Here is a 23,130-nt window from a genome sequence, read left to right on the forward strand (position 1 = left end):
GGGTTGGGAAAGTTTAGAAAATATAAAGTTTAGAAAACGATGAAGTTTGCCCCCTTTCACTGCCATTTGTTAATCACCACAAACCAAGGAGGGTTTTTCACAGTAGCAGCACCACTGCTGTGGCTGTGACACACTCGGGGGTGCAGCCTGGGGGCAGGGCTGCAGGATTCGTCTGCTCTTCCAGCAGCTTCAGTAGATGCCAGAAAAGATTCTACCCAAACCTGCCTGCTCTTCTGAGTCAAATGAGTAACACATTATATAACTGGATTTATTCCCTGGTCTGTTTGTCCCTATCCTCTCTGCTTTGGGGCAGAGTAGACTCTGTGCAGTTCATATGAGCTGTGGCCTTTGGAAGCTCCCATCCATCCACTATGCTCTGGCTTCATTTAGCTCCAGCTAGGCAGATCAAAGAGGTGGTGTTCATCTCTAGCCTAGCCTGGCTGCCTCTGTGTCAGGCTGTGAGTGGGTCACCAGCCCCACAGACCTGGTTCCATGGCATTAATTCAGATTAAATTCTGAAAATTTGGGGTTAAGGTGCTACTGAGAAACAGTTTTGACTCAACCTGAACAAAGTGATGTAAAAAGAAGCCTTGGTGGAACCTCAGGCCTGCTGGGTTCCTCTTAAGAGTCTAAAAAAAATGCCCATAAGGGACAGAAATGTACCAAGCACATAATTTAAGACAAGGTAAGTGCTGATCTCTGGATATATCTCATGAGACTGCAGAGAAGCTTCTCTGTTATTTCTCTTGTGTACCTGGTGTGATGGGCATTTCCTGCTACAGCAGAGGATCCTGGTGGTTTTGGAAGGTGGCCTGCAGTCACACAGAGGTGCCACAGCAGGTCCTCACTCCCTTTGGGCAGACACAGAGTCTCCATCTGCTCCAAAGCACAGGTGAGTGGCTGTGTGGAGATATCTGACCATGGCTGCATGGGGCCATCTCCAGAGCCAGCCCTGGGGAAAGGACCTAACAGCCACCCTGAACCCAAACATCCCACATGGGCTCCAATCCAATGCAGAAGGAATTTGCACCTGGGCCTTTCCCTACTTGAGCACACTGTTCAGAAAAAGCTCAGACTTTGATTTCCCATCCACAAACAGATTACAGTATTGTATTTTCAGAAAAATGTTCAACAAAGCTTGGAGCTTTTTTGGGAGGCTCTGTCTGCAAAGCCCTAAAGACCATCAAGTTCATTTCATACCTCTTTGGGCAAGGCTAGCTGGGCAGATTTCTCTGTCAGTGTTGCCTCTCAAGCCCATCATCAGCATTTGAACCACAGTCACTCTCTGGTGTTAATGTTGCTTTTCAGACTTGAGGCTTGGCCATGGCTCTTTTTCCAGTCTTTCCTTCGCTCTCTTCCCTCTTTCCCACCTCCAACTTTCACCCCTTCATGCACCAGCTGCTTTCCACCTTAACACCATTTTTCTTGCTTCTCAAGTGCGACTGTCACTCCAGATCATCCTCCTGGAGTGAGAAAGCCCCGGGGACAGTGATAAAAGGGCAGTGATATAACCTGGCTGACAGTTTTTTATGTATGGGCATGATGGAAGAAATGAGCTTTAGGCAAAGGAATAAGGAAGAGCATCAGGACTGAGAGGCACAATAAGGAGAATTGGTTTGAGAGCTAAAATGCTGGGTAGCTTATCTGGGATGTGGGACAGATTATGGTTTGTGTTGATTTTTTTTCTCATTCATAGAGTCTCAGAGAAATTCTGTGATGTGCCAGCACTCAGCATGAAGAGAGATGCTTGATTTATTCCACACAACAGCCTCAGGAAGTGATCAGATCTGCACCAGCCTGGCTGAGAAGGGTCATGGATAACTCAGCAGGGAGTTAGTTTACTCTTAGGAGTGGTGAAATGACTGAAGATGTATCCTGCAGAGGGAATTCTTGTGGGTTCACTCATCTTCTCAAAAATAAAACACCACTGAAACAAATTCCAATTTTGAGAGATACCTATCACTAATGTGACTGTTGAATTTAGCAAGGTTAACAAAAGACTGTAATTAAGAATTAGGCTTTCTACAGCGTGGGACAATCAAAGTGTCCTCGTTCCTCCAGCTGCTCTCAGCATCTTCACTAGTGGATAGGAGTCACAGGTATCTGGAAAGAGAATAGAAAGTCATGAAGTTACTTGAAATAGTGCAGGCTAGGAGATATGGGGGGAAAATAAAAACCTTTAAGTTATCCTTGCTCTCCATAAGCAAATGTTGTTGTAAGGCTACAAAGATGCCTGCTTGCCTATGTTTCCCTAAGCAAATAGTATCAGAAAATCTATTAAAAATTGCTAAAAAAAGAGAAAGAAACAAATGTTCATTTGTTTTAACAGCACGCCCACCAATGAACAAGAAAGCACCACCACAACAGCAGTGGTATGTGTGTCCTCACCTCCTTCACACTTCATCAGAAACCTCATCTGTAATCTTAACCCAGTGAGCTGCCAGAGCAGTAAAATCACACCAAAAGGTGAGGGAGCTGTGAGATGAGCGTTGGGCAGCAGATAATGCCACATGGTGAGGCAGAGATGGGCACCAGCTTGGAGATGGACACCAGCCTCCTTTCCTTCACCAGCTGTTGCTTCTTGCTGCTTGGAGCAGAGGGGAGGGATGAAAGGCAGGCTGTGCACGGGTGTGCACCCCCTGCTCACAGTGCAGGGCAGGCTCTGCTCAGGCTGGTGACACAACACCTCCACCTCAGACACCGCGCAGGGGTCGGTGCCCACATCCCTGTGTGCAGCTGGATTTCTTCACTTGTTGAGCTCAGAAAAAAAAACCCAAAGAGACTAAAAAGAGCTGTCAACAAACCAGAAGGCAGGCAGTGAACAGCTGTCATCACCTTCTCTATCTGATATGAGAGGGAATTTTCTGAAAACAGAGCCACTTCCATAAAATCACCTCATTTTAAGGGCAATTCTAAGGAAATGAGTCCCTCTCCTTCTTTAGGCTGTGATACCCTCAGAGAGTGGCATGGAATAACTGAGCAGGGAAGAGAAATGCATCTGAAGAGTTTTCAAAAAATATCACAGAGCTGTAAATGCTTGAACAGACTCAAATGCCAGCAATGCCAGTCACTGGCCATTCACAGACAGCCCCAAAATGCAGACTTTATTTAAATCTGATGGGATCTGATGCTGTTTTGCAGGATACAACTCTATCAGGGTGCTGATTTCACACCAGCTTCCCAGTTATCCTTCTCCATGGAGCACGGATGGAGCTCACGTGTGAAGAAACTGGTGGTGCACACTCAAATTTGAACAGTACACACAATAGAGGTGAAAAAGGTTCCTTCCCAAGGGGCTCTGAGGTCTCTACCTCATGAGCACCACTGACATGAGCTATGGGGCCCAGGGATTTCAGTGCATGCACAGATGTTGCTCCTGCAGGCAAGCCCAGGTGCTGCCTGAGAGAAACCCACAAAAGCTGAGCCCACGTTGCCCTGACCTGGACTTGCATGAAACTGCAGCACCAAAACTTCTATTGGCCTCTAAGAAGTGGGCAAAAGAGCCAAATCTTGCAAGCTGCTGGGAAGTCTCACATATCAGTGGTGTCACACCACTTTGCCCAGACTGAGTGACTCATTTGTCCAGGCAGAAATGCATTTTCTTGGTGTTGCATCAACATGGGGAGTGCAAAGTGAGAGAGGGAGCATTAGTGGGGTGAAGCTGAGCAAGCCAGAGTGATTTGTTGTATTTTTTTTTAAGCACAGCAGCTGGCTATGCCCCCAGCATAAGAAGGACGTGGATCTACTGAAGTGAGTCCAGAGGAGGCCACGAAGATGCTCAGAGGGCTGGAGCACCTCTGCTGTGGAGACAGGATGAGAGAGCTTGGGATGTTCAGCTTGGAGAAGGCTCCAGGGAGACCTTCTAGCATCTTCCATCACCTAAAGAAGCTACACACATAGACTGACATAATACAGTTCCAAAAGAAACATTTTGAGGGAAAAAGCTTACCTAAATGCAAGAGGTATCACAGCCAATGTATTTCTCACACATCATGAAATTATTGACAACTGTGGTTCAGTTTTTGGAGCTTGAATTTATAATGCAGATGGTTTGGAAACATCTAGCACTTAGCTTTGGGGAAAACATCTTCATTTCAACTGTTTGTTAGGTTAGTGCTCGGAACACTGCCGGGAACTGTTTCATCCTTAATTCTAAGGAATCCTACATCACTTTAAAGGTGTTTTTTAAATCTCCCCTCTCCCACACAAATAGATTTTCAGTTTTCTCCACTGCTCTCACAGAGAAAAAACCCACAATGTACTACTTCTTTCACAATCTCCCCACTGAGAATCTGGTTTTCTTTCAAACTTTCATATCTCAAGTACAGAAGCAGCAAGGACCTAAGCCTATCAATGCAGGAAGAAATGGTCTGTGACCTGAGGATCTGTGGTTTTTTGTGCTTGTTAAGTATCAATTCTGCAATGAAGCCCAGCTGTGTGACAAGTGGCACCAGCACATTGTGCAAGGTGGGCTCCTACAGGTGTTCAGGACTTGTGGATATGTCAGTCACCTGTAGAAACTTTGATTTAAATTTTTATGCCCACGCTCAGTGTTCCACCCTGGAGCAGGAATGATTGACAGCAGGAGCAAATCTGGGCAGGCATTTTTCTGCAGCCCTCTGAAATCAAAGCAAGATTTTCCTAAATTCAACAGGAATCAATGCCTAAATTTTTATTTTGCCAGAAAAAAAAAAAAAAACCAAAAAAGCCCCAACCTTGTTGAAATAACTTCATTGCTTTCAGCTGTAAATTGAGCTCTGAAAGGGAGATGAAGACCACTTCATCTCCTTTTCCAAAGCTGTCCCACAGATTTATGGCACTGCACTTATTTATAGTTTCCTATTCATTGAGGGGTTTTTGTGACTATTTTTGTGACACCTGTTTTAGGGCACACTCAAGAACTGTTACAGCTGGTCGGGGTTAAAAAGATACCATGCTTGGCTGCTCAATACCTTGCTCTGAAAACAGAAGCAGGATGGGAAACAGGTACAGCTGGAGGGACACCAGCGGATCTGGCAGGGCTCTGACCTCCTCCCTCAGGCCACTTCCACCACTGGATGTCCAGAAGAACCAGCAGCTACAACATGTTATGGTTAAAAAAGCTGCAGCTGGAAGAGCTCATCTGGCACCACACTCGTGGTAAGTTGTTGTAAATCACAGGAGAAACTCGTACAAAGAGAATACAAATGTCCCAGCCTTTACCCTGCTGCTTTCCTCCTGGTGTTCTGGTCCTGGGGTCTGTGTGTCGAGGTGACCCCAAGATTGCAAAAGTCCTTGATTGGCTTCTCAAGGTTGTTTATTTTCCCTTATCTATAACATTCTTTCTCTGACCTGCTGAGCTCTGTCCATCAGGTTGCCCATGGCATTCTGTGTGCTGCCTCGGGCAGTGTTTACATTCTATACCAAAACCTACATGTGCTATGTTTATAATATTGTGTCAATACCTGTCATCTATGTTGGACAGTGTGTCTCTGCCTTAAACCAATAGAAAAGTGTCACCAAGACATGGAGGACAAGAAGAAAGAGAAGAAGGTCAGGACACACCCAAATCCCTCCATCTTGTCCTCTGAACCCCATTCTAAAAAAGCCCCAAAATTCTACTTTTTCACCCTGTGTTAATTCAGCTACTACAATACTCAAACCCTTGTGACCTGTAATTCCTCATACAAAATTGGCAGTTTTTTCCACAGGTTAAAATTGAAGCCACAGGTGTGTTTGACTTTGTGCCAAGGTCTCCGAGCCCCCTGCCAGGATCTCGAGGCAGCCAGAGGGATGTCCTGGACTATGACATTCTGGCAGATAAACACAACCGCCAAACACACTCTCACCTTCTGGGGTGTGGGATGGCAGTGCTGGCCAGGAGCTCCATGCTGAAAAAAGCCCTTAATTTAATTAAGCTGTAATAGATGTCTGACTTGCTCAAACAACTGTTTTACTCTGTGATCTGGTTCCACAGGTAAATGGCACATTCAAAATGCAGCACAAGGTGTTGCATTTGGGTAATTTGTAGCGATTTTGGTTGAATGCCTCTCAACCTTTAAGGAAACATGCTTGGAGAAGTTAAAAGGTTAGATATGACAAGGATGTGGCTCATAGGCCAACAGTGGGGTTAACTTGGCAGGTGTTGGTGCTCCCTGTGTGCCTCTCTGAAACCACAGCCCGAGTTCAGGGCACACAGAGTGATTCAGTGATTCTCCCTTTCTTTGGTGAGAACCTTCCACTGTGGAAACAACTTTTTGCTCACTTCACTCTGAGATGTTCAGTTTCAGTTGTGGACTTTTTCAGGTGGACTGTGAACTAGCATCTTGCCACAAATTATTCACATTCTGCAGCCAGTCATGAAACCAATGTATAAAAAGTCATAAAGGGGAAAACAAGCTATAAAATAGTGACAGTATTTTGCACATTCATGGCGCTCTTCACAGGGCAAGGAGTGTGATAGCTGCGATCAGAGATGAGTATCTGGGCTCCACTGTGTTCATTGAACAAACAATTCCACTGCCTGAAGGCATTTCTTTTTATTCCTGCTCCCTCAGAAGGGTGGTCTTACCTCCCTCTAATGTTGGCTGCCCTTTTTGGAGAGTTCCAGCAGATCTGTTTGTGAGGGACAGCAGCAGACACAGGGACACAGGGATTTCCAAGGAATGGTAATTTTCAGGAGAAAGGAAGCAAAGTGGCAGCAGCAATCTGTTTAAGGGGCCCAGCATGGCCAGGAGAAATCTGCCAGAATCCCTTTTTGCACCATTTGTAGCTGAAACAAGAGGCCATGGAAGAGCTACTTAATCCAGGTGACCTGGTGAACCAGGGACAGGGCCAAAATTGAAATGCAGGAGTCTTCCATTCAAGCTCAGCTTTAAGCAGCAGCTTTAACCTTGGTTTTGTGCTCTCCGTGTACTCAGTTTTGCCTTGTCCTTTATGTATAGAGCAGCTCTTTCACAAAGCCAAGCAGCACACACATTTTCCAGACAAGGAACAGTTCTAATTTAGTGCTGCTGGGCCTGCAGAGAGGAACACTTGTACCTGCCCTGGACACTGTGGTCACCAAGGGCTCTCCAGGAAGATCTGAAAGATTTTCTGCTTGGATGTGACAAAGATCTGTGGCTCCATTTGTTTCTCAAATCAGAATTGTAATGCTTTGGTGGCTTAAATGGGAGGAGCAGATGAGCAGAATTAGGTTTCATTACTGACATTTGTCTCTAAGAAGTGAAAAAAGATGTATTTAAGTAAAGAGTGAATAACAACATCAGTCTCTGTGCTAAGTACTTTAAATGTAAAGAACTACTGGCACAAATGTGAAAGGCCAGCAACAGGGAAATCATGAAACACATCAACAAAAACCATTATTTATGACCTTAGAAAACTGGTTATTGCTTACCTAAATTAAAGCTGTAAGTCACTTCTGCTAGATGAGAATCTGCTCTGTCTCATTTGCAGCATTTACATCATAGATGCATCATTTTTTAATGGAAATGTGACAAGAACACTTCATTTGGGATCTTATCTTTCATGTTTTACACCAAGAACCCTAGTTTAGAGCGTGGTTTCTGCAACCACTTTCCAGAGGGTGGGCGAGCAGAATTCACATTTGGGAATGACCACTGAACAAACAAAAACCATTTCCTTGTTCTGCCAAATCATTCCTTTTCCATATTTTCAGAGATGTTAATCTCCTCCTTCTGACTTCCAAAAGTGCAACTCTTTTTTCAAAAGCAAGTCAATTGACACTTATTCCTCTTCAATTAGTGCGTTCACAGTGTACAAGTGGAGTACTACATCATGGCCTTTCCGTCTCCTGGGAAGTTTTTAAAGGTTTTTTTAGACTGACTTCCTAATAAAAGGAGGTCTGTGTGACCACATGGAGCAAGGGTTCCCCAGTAATAAATGACACTGGCCAAATTTGCACAGCCCTCTGTGACAGAGTGGCAGAAACTCAGAGGAAAGATCAGATCTGAGTGAGAAAAGAGATACACTGAAGAAAGCAGAGGCATTATCAGTCTCAAATAAAGACCAGAAGAGTTTAGGAAAGGGGACTGAAACAAGAACCCCATGTACACTTTGAACTTAAAACTGAATCCTCATGGACCTTGGCTTGAGGTTCCTGGGACTTCTGACCACTGAATTGTTACTGGCACCTACGTGTCCCTGCTCAGCTTTGCTTAGTTCAGTTTGTCTGTTAGAGGATGGACTAAAATACTTGACAGCTCAGGTTCTGACTACCCAGAATATTTAATTTAGCAGTAGCAGGAAAAATCTAGAGCCAAGATTGTAATCAACCACAAAGTACAAATTCAAAAAGAAACCAGAAAGAAAAAGCAGATTGTATTTTTTACATTATTTTTCAGGGCTTTTCAGCCTTCCTCTTATACTCACAAAACTAAAACTAAGAGAAATCAGACAGAATTCAAGGTTTTGAGGGCCCTGGTCTCTAGTCTATCCCACAGCACAATAACCCACAACAGAAAGCTTCAGTTGGGCAGATTTACTGAGCACAGCAGCTGAGCACAGGTGGTTCTTCAAACAGACCCACCCTGGGGAAAGCACAATCGGAGTGGTGCACGCCAACAGTGTGATGTCTTTCAGGTCTCACATCAAGGCTTACAGAAGCTTTCCCGTGACCTGAAGACAATGAGAGAGACACTAAACAGCCTCTTATGAAATAGCTTTTAAATGATCTGAGGTTTTCAGAACTCCACTGTATTGCTCAGTCCAGCAGCTTTCAGTTAAAATGCCACACAGGCTTCAGGTGCTCTGCACAAGCCCTGCTCTGAACACTGCAGGCAGACTGTGCATTTCCCCTCTTTCTCTTGCCTTTCCCTGCCTACCCCAGGCCCTGTAGAAGCTGATGTTTCCAATCTCTGTGGCTTATTGAAGGTCTCACTCATGAGTCCTGGGAGCAGCACAAGATCTTGAACACATTATGGAATTATAAAATGACAGAATAGTTTGGGTTGGAAGGGACATTTATATATCTTCTAATCCAGCCCCCTGCCCTAGATCAGGTTGCTCAAAGCCCAAATCCAACCTGACCTTGAGCACTTCCAGGGATGGGGCATACATGGCTTCTTTGGGCAGCCTTTGCCAGGACCTCACCACCCTCACAGGGAACAATTTCTTCCTAATATCCAATCTAAACTTGCCTTCTTGTTTGAAGCAATTCCCTCTTGTCCTGTCACTCCATGGCCTTGCCCAAAGTCCCTCTCCAGCTCTCTTGTAGCCCCTTTAGGCACTGGAAGGTGCTGGAAGGTCTCCTGCAGCCTTCTCCTCTCCAGGCTGAACACTCCCAGCTCTCTCAGCCTCTCCCCACATCAGAGGTGCTCCAGTCCTCTGAGCATCTCTGTGGCCTCCTCTGGACTTTCTCCAGCACATTCATATTGTAAAATGCAGGCGAACACAGTGGGAAGAAATGATGATGCCCAACTCCAGTTCAGAAGGCCAAATGATTTCTTTATTATAACTATACTATAATACATTAATATACTATTTAAAGGAAGATACTAAAAGTACATACCTACTTTTCTAACTACCATATCTAACGAACTCACAACTTGTGACCCTCTCTCGAATCCAGACACAGGTGGATTGGATTGGCAATCAGGCTCAAACAATCCTCACCAGAATCCAATCAAGCAATCACCCCAGGTAAACAATTCTCCAAACACATTCCACATGGGAAAAACAAGGAGCAGAAATAGAAATTGTTTTCTCTTTCTTTCTCTCTGTGCTGCTCTATGAAAAATCTTGAGAGAGAGAGAAATGTGCTTGCCACACACTCATGTGTTTTTTATGTTGGGAATCACAGAGCTGTATGCAGTATTTGAGGTGGGGTCTCACCAGAACAGAATCCCCTCCCTCAGCCTTCCCACCCTGCTGGTGATTCAGCCCAGGACAGGTTTGACTTTCTGAGCTGCCTGTGGAAATGACCAGGTCATGTCCAGCCTCTCATCCACCAGTACCTCCAAGTCCTTCTCAGCAGGGTGGCTCTCATTCCTTAAAAATCAGGAATATAGGAAGAAAATCTCCCAGACTATGTGTACATTACAGCAACATTTCCATGTTTAATGGACTCCTTTTCCACTTATAACTGGTAACCAAAAAAGCAAAGCAAACCAAAACCACAATAGCAAATAACATCTGGAATAATTACGTTAAACTGTAGATAGGCCTGTAGCAGTATCCTACACTCCTGTTTTGGGGGATTGTAATTCTGTTCTAAAGAAGTTTTTAAAATCACACCAGTTCTACATCAGTCTTTAGTGGTTTTATTATTATTGTGCTGTCACTTAAAATTTTTTAATAGCCAGACTTGATGATCTTTGAAGTCTTTTCCAACCTTAACAATTCTAGAAAATGTTTTATCAAAATGCTTAATATGTAAGCAATTCTGATATTTTGTCCAGTTGCACAGCACTCTCTAAAAAATACATTTGAAATCACCACAAAATCCATTTTGCATTTAAAAGTTGGCAGCCCTCTCCTGGGTGAAAGGGAAGGTACAAGAGATTCAATTCAATTCAATTCAATTCAATTCAATTCAATTCAATTCAATTCAATTCAATTCAATTCAATTCAATTCATATCTTATGCCAAATGTAAAATGAATCCTGAAAGCAACACAATTGCTGCAGACTTGGCACTTTTCAGGATTAAGGTAATTTTGCCTTGTCAAAGTGAATCTTTAAGCTCAGACCACTTCCTTCTAGACTGAGCACTGCAGATGCTGTGCCAAAATAGGTGCTGCTACCCCCAGAGAGCAAAATAAGTGGGAAAACTGCAAAGGTTGAAGGACCTTCCCTGGGGTTGTCACTGCTATGAGAAGTCTAGGACTGCATCTCAGTTTAAGCAGACAATGCCTCTTAAAACCATTAAACCAAACAACAGTAAAAAACCCAATCCAAAACCAAAACAACAAAAAATCCCCAAGAACTTATTCAAGTCAGTTAACAGCAGACAACAGGGCTCATGAAAAAGTCTGGAAGTGCAAACTGCAGAGGAATAGCAACAGAAGACTTACTGATTTACCTAATCTGGTGCTTATTTAGTTCCATGTGAGAATGGAGTTATGGAATGGACTTACTATGGAAGTAAATGTGATATTACAGACAGGGCACAGGTAACAACCAGCCCCAGTTGTTAAAAAAAAGGAACCTGTAGGTTAGAGACTGCAAAAGAGGCACAAAACTCAAAGCACTCAAAGCATCCCATGCAAGAGTCCTGACACAATGACATAAACAGTATCTATAAGCAATACAGCCTCTGCTGCAGTTTTACACTAGAATTTATGAATTTTACACCAGTATTTATGAAGGGAGCTGGCAAGGTGTCCTGTTGCAGTGTAACCACAGCTTAAACATTAACAAAGAGTATTTCTGATATCTGAAGTGATGCAAGATAATTCCAGCAAACTGTTGTCAAGTGCTGCTGAGAATAAACCATTCTGAAAAATTAAACAATATTATAGATACTTGACCCAAAGCAAGCACCAATAGATACCAATTTAGTTAGTCCAGATTTAATTAAAATAAAATCAGTTTAAACATTATGTGAGACAGTATCACCCCAAGAGTGCGACCCCAACAAGGAATGCCAAACTGAGTATCAAAATATTGCTGATTGGCATGGAGTGCCATTTGTTTCCAATACAGGAATTAATTTTCCAATAAAAACTTTATTTTTGTGACATACAATAGTCCTGGTGGCTCATCTTTTAGAGATTCTTTATGCTGTGATGTAAATCATCAAAAAAATTTCACTATTCTACTGTTACTGATTCATGTAGCTTAATGCCTCCAACAGAGTGAAAGATGGACACAATAACTTGAGTTGACTCACACAAGAAAATCCAGTGACTAAGTTCTGACCATTAGATGAAAGCCCTTCTTGCAGACAAAATACATTAATTGCCAGTGTTTGTAGCAGAAAAGGCATTTACAGAGGAAAATTGCAATTTGCTCAAGTGTACTGAACTGTAAAAACAGCTACCTAGAGAAAGAGAGATGGAACAATATTATCTATTAAAAACCTCCCACCCAGTTAAAAAAAGGCCAATTGCAGCAAGGCACAAGTCTATGAAATGTTACTATCATGGGCAGTATTCACTCTATTTCAATTTGCATAACTTCTCACTGGAAAACATGTATTTGTTTCAAAGACTGACTTCTTTATATGAATTAAGGACAGTACTTTCTATATATTTTCCTTGGATTAGCAGTGAACTGCACAGCCTTCTTGGCAGACATAACCCAACCAAGTGAACACTACAAAAAAGCCCTACAACTTTATAATGTAAAATCTAAAATGAGGTTTAGTTCACCTTTTTTTTTGCTGACCACTGTACTGAGAAGATTGGATTATAGGGAGTAACAGTCTGGCTGGCCAAGTAACATCTATTGTGCCTGAACCCTGCTGCGTCCTTGTCCTCAATGTTTTACAGTAGCTGATGAATTGCACAGAAATACATTCTAGGGACAGCTTCAAATATTACCCTTCTTTGTTATTACAAGATCCATTTTCATTCCTTGGTGTTGTAAAAAGGCTGACAGGAATTAAGATTCTTTCTTCTTCATAAATTCATCATATTTTAGTTTTCTTTTCATATTATTGTCTTTTCTCCTGCTTGTTAAGTCAATTTCCCACCTCTTAACAATGCAGTCCCTTTGTTTGTGCTCAGTCTTTGCCAATATAAAATTAAGCTGCTACAGCTGAGTCAGCAGTGATGAATGCAGAGCTACAATAACCTCTTACCTCAGTCTAACACTTATAGTGCTGTTAATTCATTTGTCCCAAGAGAGGAACAGCCTCAAAAATAAAGACACAGAATTCAAAATATTTGTCTCCATTTCTGAACCCTAAAGATTCACTCTGCTCAGGTTTTCTGCGTGGTCACAGGATGATGATTAACACGTTTGACATGAAACAGGCAGGGCTCCCAAGCAGTAACTCGGCTGGGGAAGACAGGGCAGCACCTCGAGCATGGCAGTGTCACCTGCTTTGAGCAGCTCCTGGCACTCCCCTGCTGCTCCATTAGCAAATAGTGATTTATTAAAGAAATATGGATATTGATCTAGCACCAATATCCAACTGTGACGGACAAAAACTCTCTAACAGTTTAAAGTTAGAAAGTGTATGTTTATTGCGACGCCGGGCAATGTGCGGGATAGCTCCCAAATGCACACTGCACCTTTCCAATGATTACAGAGTCCTTTTATCCACACCAGAATTGAATACCCAAAATACAAATACATATTCATCATTTAGTACCTCCCATTCCTCGCTTCATATGCTTATCATTCCAAAAGCTATTAAGCATGCGTAGTTTGTTCCTTGAAATGGGTCGGTGGTCCCTTTCATGGGGAGGGGTCCCAAAATGAGGAAGTAAATGAAGTCTTCCTCATTCTGACCTTTCTACCTTTTCAATGCAAATATGACAAATGAACCTTGGTAGAACTCCCATTCCCTGTCTTCAATTGGTTTCAGAACAGAGGAGGCCCACAATTGTCTTATGTTCCTAAAAGCTGTTTGTCAGTTTCTATATTTTCCATTATAAACCCAGATAACTAAACATTGTGTTGACAAGCAATCAATTATTAGTTAACTACTAACTCTTAACTTCATCAAGGCCTACTCATTTATTTTAATTAACTCTAGTAAGGCTTATCTCTAACTAATATCTTAGCTCCTCTAAAATCTCTAAATCCCTTAAAGTTTATGTTTCAGCACAGGAGCTCAGCTCCAACTCTGCCAGTGTCACACAGCCAGGCACAGCTCAGCCTCTCCTGCTTCCCCCAGCCCAAACAAGGCCAGGGCATCCTGAGCCACAAATGGGGACAGCAGCTGCTGCTGGGCATGCTTGGAAGCACAGCAACTTCAGAAGCGCTGGGTAACCACTTTTAAAAACCCTGATCTGGTATAATTTCAGCTTCAAACCACATGAATAAAAAAATGTACAAACACACATAGCATTTTTCTTTTTATTTCTGTGTAGTCACCAGATTTTTAGGCAAATATATGCTTGTGTGTGCATACATATATTAAAAAAATATACATACATACATACATACATACATACATACATATATATATATACACATATACACACACACACATATATATATATATATGTACTGCTGGACAGGGTATTTATACATGGTATTCTGACAAACTGCACGAGGCAAGCTCAGGAATAAACTGATGTGTCTCTCACTTAAATCCCAACCAGGCAGCGAGCTGTAAATTGCTTTCAGTTTGGTCTGGGACACTGCAGGCTCCTTCCAAAGGGCACCACGACATCCACAGCTGCTAAAGTGCACAGCCCTGCTCACTCCCAGAGAGGGCTCATGAACAAGTCTGGCCTTTCTCCTTCTAACTCTGCCTCAAGGCCATTTGTTATACACAAAATTGACAGAGCATGGGGAGATCTACGCTCACACTGCCTGTGTGCAAGCAGTTCTATAAATATTAAGCTGAATTTTAGGTTTTCTACTTTCAGATTCACAAGACATCTTTCCTGGCAAGAAAAACTTCTTTAGAAGGCTACCTGAAAGTTTGTAACTATGTCATCAGAAACTGTTGAGAGAATCAATCAAAAGCTGTGGCCCTGCGGAACTGCCAGACTGATATTGTCATTTATATGCCTCCAAAATATTTTATGGTGCTGGTGGTGTGAGTTTGGAGTGGAACAAATTTCTGACATTAACAAATGGTTTGCTGCAGAGCAGACCAACAACTGATTGTCACAAAAGTGCAGCTCTTTAATAAAAATATATTGATAAAAATGTTTAAAAAATGTAAGTTGAGATTTTAGTTGTTGTTTTGTTTTTAATAAAAGATACAAGCATTTGTAACACATGATGAAGTCAACCTATAATTTTCAGTGTTGTTTTCCCTTTATTTTTGGTCTAAACAATTTGTTTGTCAACAGCCAAATGTCAGAGGGGAAACCAGATTTCTGGACTGGAGACATGGATCCAGCCCACATCTCCTATTTACCAGGACCCAGTGGCAATATTAGTAAATCTCATGGTCTGTCCTTGCCACGGGTTCCTCAGCTGTGTTTTGGAACTTATGGCCCCTGGCAGTGCCACAGACATGCTGTGAGAGTTCATGGCTTGTGAAGTCCACTGACATACCATGGCCACAGCAAATATTAACAGCAGTTTAAGTATCTAAAAGGAATGCATAAGTGAAGCAGAAAACATAAGGAGTTTCTGGAAAGCAAATTATGACTCTGATCCTACTGAAATGCTAAGAAGGGCTTGGCAGGTGATTTTAGCACAAGATATTTAGCCTCAGATACTCATGAGATTCCATGAAAAGAATTGCAAAGATCCCTCAAAGATTTAATTTCACATTCATGGGAAGTGTGGAGCACTGTAACAATTCCCTCTGGCTTCTGAGGTGAGAAATCCCACTGAACAGATTGGTACCTCTGCAGTTATGGCCCTGTTTTCAGTTTCATAACACACCATCTGCCTCACCTGTACCATTTGCTTTGCCCCATCATCCTTCCTAAGCACTACAGAAATACTTCTTTTCAGAGGGAACTGGGCTGCAAAAAGTACCTGTCAAAGCTGATTAGACAGAATGGGAAATGAGTGTTCAGGCACCATCCAGGCATAAAGGGAAAATCCAGCAATAAAACTGGCAACATCTTCCTGTTCTGTCATCCTTCACTTGTGTGCCCAGAAAGTAAATGTGAAATACAGCCTAGACTTCCATGAATGTACTACCTAAAATCTGTTCTTTAAATAGCAGATATTTGTGCCAAGAGAAACAAAATGTTATTGCTGTTGGATTGTCAAGGCCAAAGAAAGCAGACCCTGGAGACTACTGCTACCCACAGTGACACGATTCTTTTCACAACCAACTCTCAGCAGCCATATAGTATTTCTTGTGATTACTTCAGCTCCTTGATGATTCAAGAACTTAAAGTCTAGGACAGAGAATCAGTGCCAAAAAGATTTTGCCTATCAAAATGCCTGCAAAATGCTAAAAAAGCAAAGCACATGCACACAAAAGTCAATCTGTTTTCCTTCTTGGGTGTGAAACACTATTCATTTATAGTAGTCATCTGAGATACTTGGGCATTTTAATAGAGGGCTGCATTACAATCAGACTTAAATTCCAAATGTGCTCCAGATGCTATGGAGCCCTAACAGAGAAGAAAGACAGGTGGGAGGAGGTGAGAAAGAAGAAGGCTGGAAAGTTGGTTTATGCCTCTGCACAGAGAAAGGGGGCAAGACTTGGTCAGCACCCTTAAATATACATTCTCACATGCAGGTACTTTTGTATTTAGGCTTTTAAGTTTGAAATCTGGTTTTCACTTCTGTGCATCTCCGAATCCTGCAAAGGTAGCACGGGAGAAATGAGTCACTGCAAAGGGATGAGTTAAAACTTAATTCTTATGAATGCAACTTCAATGGACCTTTCAGTATTACCCTAAGCAGCAGCACTGGCATAAACAGCATCACTTCAAATGACTGTTTTCAGCTGGGGTATGAACAATCTTTGTTTGAATTCACTGGTTTTATCAGAAAACAGGTGTTTCAAAACTGTTCAAAGTGCTTGACTCCCTTGAGCAAACACAGTCAGTGAATTCGCTGCATCACTGCTCCCTCTGAGGCAATGTTCACCTTAAGTCACACTTGGAGTTCTGCCTCATAATTTAACTTTTTACAATACCATTTTAAAAACCCAAGATAGAGGTTTGTAAGGTAATAATTTGTTTCAAAATGAATGTGTTAGTGAGTTGGTCTCAGTCTTACAAGTTCTCCAGCATAAGATAAGCCGTAGGTCACTGAAAATTTATTAATTACCAAAACCCACCCAAACTTTACAAAGACTGGTGGATGAAGAGTTTCCTAAACACATCCACTTCTGCTCTCATAAAAATGACTTCTCATTCTTATCTCCAATGTGACTTAGAAATGGCATGAATAAATAGAAAGAAATTGTTATTAAAGCAGAATAAATCATAACAATAAATGCATGCTTGAAAGCCAGCATACTATTTATTGGTGTAATTTTCTGACTTGTGCATTCTGAGAGAAGACACAACACCTAATACATCAGATGAAGTGACATTAAAAGCAGTATGAGATAATAGTGAATAACAGTGAAGACAGAGAACAACTTTGTTGTTTCAATGTTCAGACACAGAAATTGGGGACATTGAGAAGGCAATGGGAACTTCAGGCTCTCTTAACAAAAAACCTGAAGCTCTTTAAATAAATAAAAATAGTAAAAGTAACTGACGTGGATTTTGAAAACCTGAAACCAAACAAGTTGCCTAATAATGATGAAGCAGACTCTTACTGTGTGAATTGAAAGATGATGATTTGCTTACTGTTTCTCTAGTCTCCATTGTGATCTTAGAATCGCACCCAGCTTTTTAAAAAGTTTTTTTCCTCATTGTCACAGCAATTCCATAAAGCCACTAAAACTTTGATGTGAGAATGCTTAAGGGCATTTTAACCTTATTATATTTGCAAATTTTACCTCTTGAGAGAAGCTTGAGAATGTCTTTCCAACTTTAAACCTTTGCTGTCTGTTTTCTTACTTTTGCTGCATTAATTGTAGAGGAATCTTTGTAGAATTCCATGTAGGAAAGGCAAGGAAAAAAGTGTTCCCTGGGGGCAATATAAACGTGGTAGGAAAAAGAGTAACAGTAATTAAAAATATCAGAAACCAGGTAATTTTAGAACGTCTGTTCACCCCAGGATTTTCTACCACTTGATTAAAAAGGAAATGCTTCCAGCTTTAGCCTATTATTAACTTTTCTTTCCCAGTACTTCAGGGCAAAGAAGACAGAAAACAGAATAATGGAGTAAAGAAAATGTCTAGGCTAGACAAACCCCTTAAGGCAAAGGCATAAAGTTTCAAGTTCAAGGTACTAAACCCACAAAATGACATGGCCAAATTGTACCTTCAGATGCCAACAGCAAACACAGCATTTTAATGAGAAGTAGGTGGATGTGCCTGAATCAAGTACAACTGCAGCTCTTCAAGAGCAAACACTGACTCACACCTTTTCTCTCTTTATGAGCCCTTCCACACATCCTCACAAGCCATGGGTGTGGGAATCCTCAAAATCAGAGGGGTTTGGGAAAGCTGCAAAAGGCAGGCCCCAGAGAGAGCAGAACTACAGTTAGAGCCAAGCATAAGATTTGTAGCAGAGTAGCTGTAAGATTTGTCAGAAAAGTTATATGAGATGTAGAAAGTAAGGACAAATAGAACAATGGCCTGTGTATTAATGCTTGGATAGAATAACTCCTTAAGCTACAGAAAAGTATATTTAGTGAGATATTAGGAATTTCTAAGCTTAATAATGGTGCATTGTATCTTAAGGCTTACAAGCAGGTATTGTACTTGAAATAAGTGAGCATTGTTTTAACCAAAGGTACGTGTGCTTACAGTGGTTTGATAGAACTACTGCCAATATGCTTTTGCTTTGTGTGATTGGTCAAAAAGCTTTTAAAGTGAGTTGTAACATTGAGTTCTTTGCTGCTGGGGGTGTGAGCTGCTGGCATCTTCCCATTGCCATAACCATGTAATGAGGCTGATGCTGGAAAATAAACGGCTCGAGATGCGTTCCTCAGCAGTCCTGTCCCGTTGGTGATTTGTACATAGAGCCCTGGCCAGCAATAATGGGGTTACACACCTCACCAGGACCACCTGCTGTGGAAACCCAGGGCACCAGGAATATTTCTCTGTCTGCTCTGGGTTGTCCTGACCCCCAGGGGAGCACTGACTTTGACCCTCATTCATGGAGAAAATTTCCAAAGCCTCAAGGTAAACCAGAAACTACAAAAGTGTGAAATTGTAGAGACTGTAGAGAGTAGTGTAGTATATCACATGGGTGAGAAATTTAGGTTTTAGGAATTTTAGTATGTTATAGATGGGTTCAAGATGGAGGATATAGGGTGTTGTTTTGAGTTCCCTTCTTCTTTCTTCTTCTTCCTCTTTCTTCTTGGTTGTAGGTGTAGGTTGTAGGTGGTGTCTTGTAATTGGGTAGAAAAATCCACACTGCAGGTCTTTAGGGGTCAGTTATTGGGTTAGAAAGGAAAATAATTTAGGTGTCATTTCTTAATTGAGTAGCTAGTTTTTGATTAGACTTAAAAGGCCTTGTAACAAGAGATTGTTGGCCATTTTTGTGCTGTTTTTCCTGCACGCAGAGTCTGGTGCAGACAATGTGCTGAAGTTTTGATAACAATAAACAGAAACTGAAGACTGAAAAAGTTCAATGCATCTCTCGTTCCTGACACAGAACTGCTCCAGGAGGGTCTCCCCTGACAGGGGAGCCCCAGGGAGTTGCCCAGCTTGGGCAACTCACAACCTGCCAGCCCCACTGTAACTGTGCATGCCCAAGCCTGCCCAGCAGCACGGGTTAATTTGCACCATGTGCACCTTGTTAATCCACATGCATTTATTTCATTCTGCAAGCAGCAAAGGCAGGTGCCTGCACGCTGTCATTGTCCCAGCTGACGGCTTGCAGCTCCACATGATGTTAAAACTCTATTGCTTGTCATCAGGCCATCGTATTCCTGCTCCATAAAAGGAGGAAAGATGAACAAAAACTTGGATGCTGAGAGTGTCAGATGTCAAACTGCAGGCAAAGAGCGGCACTGAAATACCACAGCATGGTCAGTGCACAGGAGGATTCAGAGAGCAAATCTAGAAATTCACTCAGATATTCACAGAAACTCAACTTAGGAAGGGCAGGCAAAGGTAATAGACTTTAAATCCCCTGTCAGGTACACTGGGCTGTGGTGTTGCAGCTCTGTATTCCAAATGAGGAAGGGAGGCTCTACCAGTGAGATTTCCATTTCTGCAGTTAGGTAAAAGACTTTTTTTCCAAGGAAACAATATTGTAGTAGCATTACATTTTCATTTGCTCAGTGAGTTTACTCTCTGAATATATTTTGAGTAATTTTTGTTTTGTTTTCAAAGCTCATGGGAATGAAAAAAAAAAATGAAACACCAAACTGGTTTTTGCTTGGAAATGAATGCTGTTAATGCTTGCACTGCATGTTTCATAAGTTTCATCACTCAAACCCTATGAATTTTTCCCCACAGAGTACCATAACAAGAGTTAACTTACAAGATTTCATATGCATTTTTGAACACTACATTAGCATTAATTTGGCTACAACACAGGACTAAGCCTGTCCTCTGCTTCTTCCTTCCTATCACCCCCATGAGAACTGGGCCAGATTATCAGTGCTGCAGGAGACTGAAATCAGCTATTCTGCTTTTATCAGGAAAAGAAAAAAGCTGCACTTTTTTAAAGTGTCAAAAAATTTTTACTGAAACCAATACTTCAGGATTTCAGAAAACAAGTATTTGATTTTTTTTGTTTCAGTTTCTGTGAGCATGGTTTGATCCAGCTGTGCTGTACTTCTTGAAACACACCATCAAAACTTGACTAGGCTGCAGCAGAAAGCTGATTAAATCTATGCCGAGTGGTTGATTCCTCCCAAAGAAGAATCCTTAGGATAAAAGACTCTTTTCCCTTTCCACACTGGCATGTTTTAGTCCTCCTTGTGCCCTAAGAACACAGTAAGAAATACACCTCACTTTGCAGACTCTCTGGGGCAGGTTAAGACAAGGCACTCGATCTTCTGCCCAGCTCTGTTGTGACATACAAATGCTCCCATATGATTGCAAGAGAGCAGTTTGTACAAAGAGGGGTTTGTGGAATACTGGGAGAGAAACATGATCAGTAAATTGGTACCCAAACTCTTTCTCCTCTCCAGCAAATGAATAAGATGTGCTGAAGAAGGGAGAGGGGAAAATTAATAATTTCTAACATATGAGAACTATTCACTGAGTCTTGATAAAGGATGCATGACTTTAACTACAGATTGACTCCATTCCTACAGGTACCAGGGGGTTTTAGCTTGTTAACACTGAGTCAAAAGAAATTCCTTACACTAAAACTAACAAAAAGAAACAAAAATTGTAAATCCTTTATAATTTTATCACAAAACACACACATGCTCCAAAGGGAGGATGTGTGTGTTGTGTGATAAAATTATTAAGAATTGTGCCATTGAGTCTTTCCAAACTGAAAGTTATTGCTGATTTTACATTGAAGAAAAGGATACCCTCTGTTTTCTCAGATTCTCAGACCAGAAAGTACCCATAATATGCAGTTCCACACCTCTGTTTGGCACAGGTGTGAGCTGACAAACACAACCACCAATCCTTGCTGTGTCTGGCTCATGAAAAAACCTGTACCAGCTCTGCACTAAAAATAAGAGTGTGAGCTACCTCTAAAGGTTAAAAACTACAACCCTCAGACTCCTAAACCCCTTGAAATTTCCAGGAGGCCAAAGTGCTTCTGAAGTTGTTAATGTACCAAAGCAGATTTTGGAGTTCAGAAACATGACAATTCAATTTAGGAAATATGTGTGAAAATAGGAATTTAAACCTAAACATAGCAAGACCATATTGCAACTTTCCACAAGTATATTCCTTTGGAGAGCTCTCATACTTTCCTCCAGAAAGCTGACTGCTTAAAATAGCTGTCAGCTTTCTAAAGGGAGTGATTAATTCCACTGGAGTTATTTCTGCTTCCAAGAATACTAATAAATTTAACTGACAATGGGGAAAGCTGCTGCTAATGGATGTCTCACATATTTTATATAAAGCCCACATCCATGTGTTGCTAAGTGTGTGGGTTTTTTGTTTTTTTAACTTGATTTTCATCATACAACCTATCAGTCAGTGCTTTTAAATCACTGACCAAAGCCATTTAATGACTGCTAGTGACTGCTAGTAATTAGTTAGTAACTGCCTTGTAATTGCCTCAGAGCTAGTAGCACTTGTCTAGTAATTCCCAGTAACTACTAGAGCTAGTAAGTCCCTAGGAACTGCTAGTTACTACTACTGTGTAGTAACTACAAGAAGAGCCTCCCAGTAACTCCTAGGAAGAGTCTAACAACATTGCAATAACTTAATAATAATAATAAAAGTAATATAATATTAAGATGATAATAATTGTGGTAACTGCTGGTAACATCTTAGTGCCAAACAACTGCTGGTAACGACTTTGTAGCTGTCTAATATCGAACATTTACTAATCTAAATATCTAACAATTACTAATATATATCTTAACATTTACTAATCTAATCTAACAATTACTAAATTACTAATTACTGCCTTGTAACTGCCTAGTAATTAATAGTCACAGCCTGACAGCTCCTAGTAGCTACTTAATACCTGCCTAATAACCACTAGTAACTGCCTTGTAACTGCCTAGTTAATACTATGCCTAATACCAGCCCTTCCCTTCATGGCCCCACTGACTCATCCCTTTTCAGGGCCCAATTCCCCTCAGCTCCCATTGTTTCCACCCCAAGGAGAATGAGCAATTTCCCCCCACTTTTCCCTGCTGTTGCCCCAAAAAGGGGCTTCATCTGGCTCAGGGCCTCAAGTGAGGGGTCACATTGGATGGTTAAAGCTGAACTGCAGTGGCAAGATGAGGCTGAGGAGCTCCTGCTTGGCACAGGGATTTTTTCCCTCCTGCTTTTTCCTTTTTCTTCCTCTCTAATTCATGGCTTATCTGAGCTCTGCTGGCAACAGTCCAAAGCTGCTGCCATTAAATTTGATAAAATTGTGCTTTGGATAAGTTTTAGAGGGCAGCAGAGGGTGCTGTTAGTTCTCCTGTTGGGAGGATGGGGCCACTCACCCCTCCAGCCCAGAATCCAGACAGACCCAAAGCACAGAATAATCTCCTGCTGAGGGCTCAGCCTTGTTCCAAGCTCCAAAACTGGTGATTTTCTCCAGCTGGCTCTGAAATTCAATGTTGTTTTTTTTTTTTTTTTCAGTGGGCTCAGAGTAGGTTCACTGCTCTAAATATGGATTGAAAAAGAAGGAATCCCTGATATCCAGCATCTTTGTTGTAATTTTATTATTCTGTTATTCTATTCTGTATTATTTATTATTTGGGAAGCAGAAACATTGCTTGGTGTGATTAATGACTGTGTTCAATATAGCCACACTCCAAGCTGTGGGAGTCTGGGAGGAAAATTCCAATCAGCACTGATTTTGAGGTGCTGAAGTCCTTCTGGCAGTTTCTAAAAGATGCCTAGAGCCAAGGGAATAACCTCTGAATAAGAGATGAGACCAGA

Source organism: Vidua macroura, chromosome 4, assembly GCF_024509145.1.
Source record: "Vidua macroura isolate BioBank_ID:100142 chromosome 4, ASM2450914v1, whole genome shotgun sequence".
Taxonomy (NCBI): Eukaryota; Metazoa; Chordata; class Aves; order Passeriformes; family Viduidae; genus Vidua; species Vidua macroura.